This window comes from Chenopodium quinoa, unplaced genomic scaffold, assembly GCF_001683475.1.
Source record: "Chenopodium quinoa cultivar QQ74 unplaced genomic scaffold, ASM168347v1, whole genome shotgun sequence".
In the NCBI taxonomy this organism is placed as follows: Eukaryota; Viridiplantae; Streptophyta; class Magnoliopsida; order Caryophyllales; family Amaranthaceae; genus Chenopodium; species Chenopodium quinoa.
Genome location: NW_018743623.1, coordinates 376,029 through 381,417, shown reverse-complemented (window position 1 = coordinate 381,417; position 5,389 = coordinate 376,029). Strand labels below are relative to the sequence as shown.

Sequence of the window (5,389 nt, the reverse complement as noted above, 5' to 3'; positions counted from 1 at the left end):
CCGCTCACAAAGCTGCGCGCCCACTCTTTTGTGGGTTTGCGCGGCTTGTTGTATGGGTGAGCGCCCGTGCTGCTGGGTTGCGTGCCCGCGTATGGTGCTGCGCGCCCGCGCACAGCCCGCACGAAGGTTCTGCCTTCGTTCTTCATTTGTGCCCACTGTGTGCGCCCACACACAGGTTTGCGCGCCCGCGCACCTTGCTTTTTTCGAATCATCTCTCGTGCTTCCTTGGATTCTTCTTTCACTAGGCGAAAAATACATATGGGCACCGGTTAAAAACCGCCATTTTGCACCGGTTTTGAACCGGTCCTTATTTGAGGGATGCCAAAAACCAAAAGATTTCGCACCGGTGCGAAAACTTAGATTTCGCACCGGTGCGAAAACTTAGATTTCGCACTGGTTCTTGCTGTGAATCGGTGCGAAAAATGGCCCAAAAAAATCAAAAAAAAAAAACTTTTAGCACCGATTCTTGCTGTGAACCGGTGCCAAAAATGGCCCAAAAAAATAATAAAAAAACTTTTAGCACCGGTTCTTGCTCAAAACCGGTGCCATAAATGCCCCAAAAAAATAATTTTTTTTTTTTTTTTTTTTTTTTTTGCATATTTTTCACTTAAATTGTACCAAATACTTATATATAATCATAATATACATAAAACACATATATTTTCTTTAATAACTTGTAATATTACATTTTAAAAAACTGAAGAAAAAAAATTAAAAAAAAAACATATAGTTTACGTCAACCTAAACTTACAAAACTCATAGTCTCATGCATGAGGGAACTAACAAAATAAAGCATCATGGAGAACCCTAATGAACAAGCCATAAACAATTCAGGACATGAAAATTAATCATGCCTAAAAGCTACAGAGAGTTGCTAAGCAGCGTACTTCTACAGTGAAGAGCAAGAAAGAGCTTAGAATATCAACTAGCTTCTTTTTTCAGCCTCATCCTCATAATCCAATGCTCCTGCAAATCCAATAGACAAATGGTTATATGATCAATTCAAAAAGGTTGAAATCAATGAAAGCAGAGACGATTGAATTGGCAATATTTGTCAAAAGCATATCCCTATGGATTACGAGATGATTGTACAGATTGTTGCTCAGCCTGCAATTTACATCACGAGATTAAAGATTACAAAGAGGATACAAATGTCTTAAGGATTTAACTAACAATATCAAACAGGGAATGTTTCAATTTAATATACTAAATGTCAACTTAGATTACAATGTGTGGTGCTAATGCCCTAAGAAAATCAGAAAACAAGCATATGCCACATAATGACATAGTATATCTTACACACTGCAAAAAGAACTCCATGTTAGTAAATCAATGAGTATAAATAAGAACAGTACATTAGCTTCCTTTCATTAAAGTCCCCCTGCCACAAACTTTCTTCAAATATAAAGCCAATGAAACTACATGATGATGTAGACAATGTATGTACCAAGAATCAACCAGCAACTGAAATATTTAGCAAATGATGAAAACATCAAAAATATAATTGAAAAGGGGAACTTTACTGTTTTTAAGGAATTTGGCTAATATAAACCCACATGTGTACCTTTTTACCCCTTCCAGTAACCCTAAACTCATAAAACCTCATCAAATTCAATGGAAAAACTTCAAAAACTGAACCAGTTAGTTATTTGGAATTTATTGTCAGGTTAAATTAAAACCTCATCAAATAAAGTATACCCTCGAAGAGAGATCACATTTCATAGAAAGTTATATGACTTGGCAATCTCCGTCAAACCAGTTTTGTTCCTTTCAAGGTGGAAAAAACAAGAAGTGCAGTGATTAAAAAGGAAAGCATGAAACAAACCTTGCAGATGGGTGCAAAATATCGTCATCACTTGAGATTTCAGTTGAATGCAGACTAGTTCTTTGCGATGTAAGACCCCAAGGAGATGGTGCAGGTATTTCATCAGCAAAATACCTCCACCTGATCAACTGAAAAAAAAAAAAAAAAAAAAAAGGAAAAAAGAAAACTTGTCAATGTTAGCCTTCAGTCATTCACAAGTTCACACTACTTACATTAGTTATGATTGTAGAGTGGAAAACGCAGAAGGGAATAGAGAAAAAGAAACCCAAGGACAGCATGATCAGACCAAAATGGAGATAATGTTCAAGGTTACCAAATGAAAAAACTTCATCAGAGCCTCCTTATCAAATTTACCCTCTTTGGCACCCTATGTAAATACAATAAAGCAAGAAGGGGGAGTTTGATGATTAAAAACTGGAAGTTACAGCCAAATATAAGATAATTCCACTTTCGAGAGGTGAATTTTCTCCCAAGAAACTCTCTCTAAAATTCACAATATTCAGCATGGTAATCTCTCTTTAGTTAGCTTTATAAATAAAGTTTTCCCTTACTAGCTGTCTTTTCCTACAAGCTACTAGAGAATTTTGTTATGCAACTTCCTAACTTTCCCTCCAAAAATTTCAATTTATAGCATTTAGCTTTCACTAGAGAAGCATGCAGTTTTTATAAATTCTGTTTTTGGGGTAGGAGACATTTTGAACCCTAGGTAATGCAGGCATCTTGTACCCTGATATAGCTTTCGCTACATATGCATTATATATTCATTCGTGAAATAAGAATCACACTTTTTCCCAGGATCCCTCCCCTCATGTTAAGTGAAAGTAGAAACAGCTTATTACATAAAAGAGGAAATTCCAGTACGAGCAAATATAGGCCAAAGTTTGAAACTTTGAATACTTACAGCAATATGGGCTAAATTTCCGGGAAAACTTGCAGTCATTGGAAGGTCTTCACTAGATGAAAGTAGACCTTGCTTCTCAGCCCATTGCCTAGCCACATCAACAAGATTACCACTACTGCCTCTTTCACTCTCCTTTACTGTGAAATCTGCTTCGTTGCTGATTACAATATAGGGAACAGGAAGCCCATAAGGCCCACCAGATGCCAGAGGTGCTAAGAAAGTCCCATTTGCAGTGACCTTAGCAGCCCATTTCTGTAGGCTTAATTTTGTCCTCTTTTGAGAGATGTTATAAACAAAAATAACACCTGCAATAGTTCCACGAAAGATAAGAGCATAGCTAGCATGATAATATGCACACATTTCCCCCTAGAAATCCAAAATGGTTGAAGACAAATACTCACCTGGACAGCAGCTCTATAGAAGAGTTCCTCACCTACTGAGCTTGCTGCAACAATGAGTATAAACTGCAAAATTGATGAAATATTAGTCAAAACTTCCAACAGTTTTAATCACAATAACACATGTTATCTTAATTTAGCAAGTCTTCTAATTCTAAAAGGTGCTAAATCATATACCTGCCATGGTGACATTCCATAGAAGAAGCTTCGTAGTTCCTCATCCTCCACATCCCTTATCGCACAAGCATGGGGTGATACGTCCTATAGCCAGTTACATAAGCCATTAGGAAATTGAATGAAGAAAAGGTGAACATGACAAAAATACAAACATCGAAGCCAACGATTATATATAGAAAGTAACATATAGCCTCAGCCTCATTCATAGGGAAAGTCATAAGACATACATCTAATATAAATAGAAGAGCCATAATGGGAGGAGTAGCATATCCAAGTCCTTAAATAATGGCATCAAATGATGGTTGGAAACCTCCAGAGCTGTCTATTCCGGAAAGTGAGCATATGAACCTCCCAGCAAGAGCCATAGCACCATATATGCCTAATGTCAGCAGAATCACACGCAATTATCAGTACATCAAACACATTTTTCTATCACATAATTTGATAAAGAGAACAGTCTTTCAAATTTAAAAGGAAATCCATAAGGCATACTGTGCAAATCGTGCTACAAACACTACACCACATTGCACCTTAGAAGGGTACCTTCCTATCTGCTGTTCGCACCTCAGGAAGAAACGAAAGAAACGGTCGCACCAAATGCAACACTGTGAATCCTCCTCCCATTCTTAAAACCACCCACCCCTACCACCCAGCAACACCGAAACAACCTAACAACACCGCAACCACCACCGCAACCACCACCGCAACCACCACCGCAACCACCACCGCAACCACCACACCCACCACCGCACCCACGAAACCACCACCGCGACCCCTATCCATCTCCAATTCCCCCAAAATTCCAGAAATAGCCTCGAGAAATCAGGAAACCCTTAATTTCTTCCAATTAACCTCAATTGGCAAAAATCACTCAAACATAGAACAAATTCACGGGTAAATCCATTAAAAATCAATCCAATAACACATGAATAACACAGCCAGATTCGACATAATCAACCAACAACAACAAAATCAACCAACAATTCATCGATCGCAACGAAGATAAAAAAAAAATAAATAAAAAAAAAATCCAAACCAAAAGGAAGCGAAATCTAAGCAAACCAGGAGCAGCAGGTCGTTCAAGGCCGATTTCTTCAGTAGAAACCATAGTTTGATGAGCTCCGATTTCTTCATGAACAGCATCACCGAATTTAGGCCAAGAACGACGTTCAACCTAGGTCTTCATCTTCGTCTACTTCCCGATTCCTTTGTTGATTAGGGTTTGTTTGAGGAGAGAGAGGCAGATGAGAGAGGAGAGATCGAGGAAAGAGAAATTAAAGAAAGAAGATAAAAATGGCCGGGGTTTTTTTTTTACAATAGATTTCGCACCGGTTCGAACCGAACCGGTGCGAAAAGTTTTCCCCTCAATCCCGCCTATTTTTTTTCGCACCGGTTTTTAAAAACCGGTGCGCATTTTACGGTGCCTATTTCATTTTTTCTATTAGTGTTTGCAATTCTTGGCTTCAAGTACCTAAACAAAAACACCAGGGGAAGCAATAAGGTAGGGGCAACACTGTGAACACACAATAAAGGCAAGAATTCAAGCACATTCGTTATTTCATCAAAAACACATTGAGACATGAATGCACGCATTATTTGAACAAAACAATTATAAAACAACCTAAGACAAACTAAAACAAAGTAAAAAAACACTACCCTAAGAGTGACATAAATGTCACTCATCATTGTTGCTCAGGATTATGATGGTTATCGTCCATGATCTGGAACGGGGAAAACAACCTCTATTTATAAGGAAAAATGAGAGTCTCGACGATCCAAAAGGATCAGAATTTGAAAGGAAGGAAAACACCTTTTGATGCGGCGCGACAGGGTTGTCGCGCCACGTTGGCTTCTGTCGAGCCGCGACACTGCTGATGTGGCGCATCCGTTATGGTGCTGCGCGATGGTTTTAGAGGATTCAAGCTGTACGGAGTTTGATTTCTAATGAAATTATGATATCCGAACGTCTTTGAATTTGAATGGGATAAGGACTATCATATGAGAAGTTTTATTCAATCTCGAACTCTTTGATCTTTATCTTTTTGGGAAGGATAATTTAGAACCTTCTAGAGAATTCTAGAAGTTCCT

The 5,389-nt window shown here is 38.4% G+C and overlaps 1 long non-coding RNA gene across 2 annotated transcripts; it reads right to left on the bottom strand.

Annotated features, from left to right (window-relative positions):
- Positions 1 to 711: 711 nt before the first annotated feature.
- On the bottom strand, positions 712 to 4,571 carry LOC110683172. 2 transcript variants are annotated; one of them, XR_002503570.1, is made up of 7 exons: positions 3,794 to 4,571; positions 3,529 to 3,680; positions 3,302 to 3,385; positions 3,128 to 3,190; positions 2,727 to 3,031; positions 1,826 to 1,953; positions 712 to 966 (listed from the first exon to the last, which is right to left on the bottom strand). It is a non-coding gene; the product is annotated as an uncharacterized LOC110683172 (long non-coding RNA). The 2 variants fall into 2 exon arrangements; XR_002503569.1 differs by having other exon boundaries at positions 3,845 to 4,571.
- Positions 4,572 to 5,389: the final 818 nt, after the last annotated feature.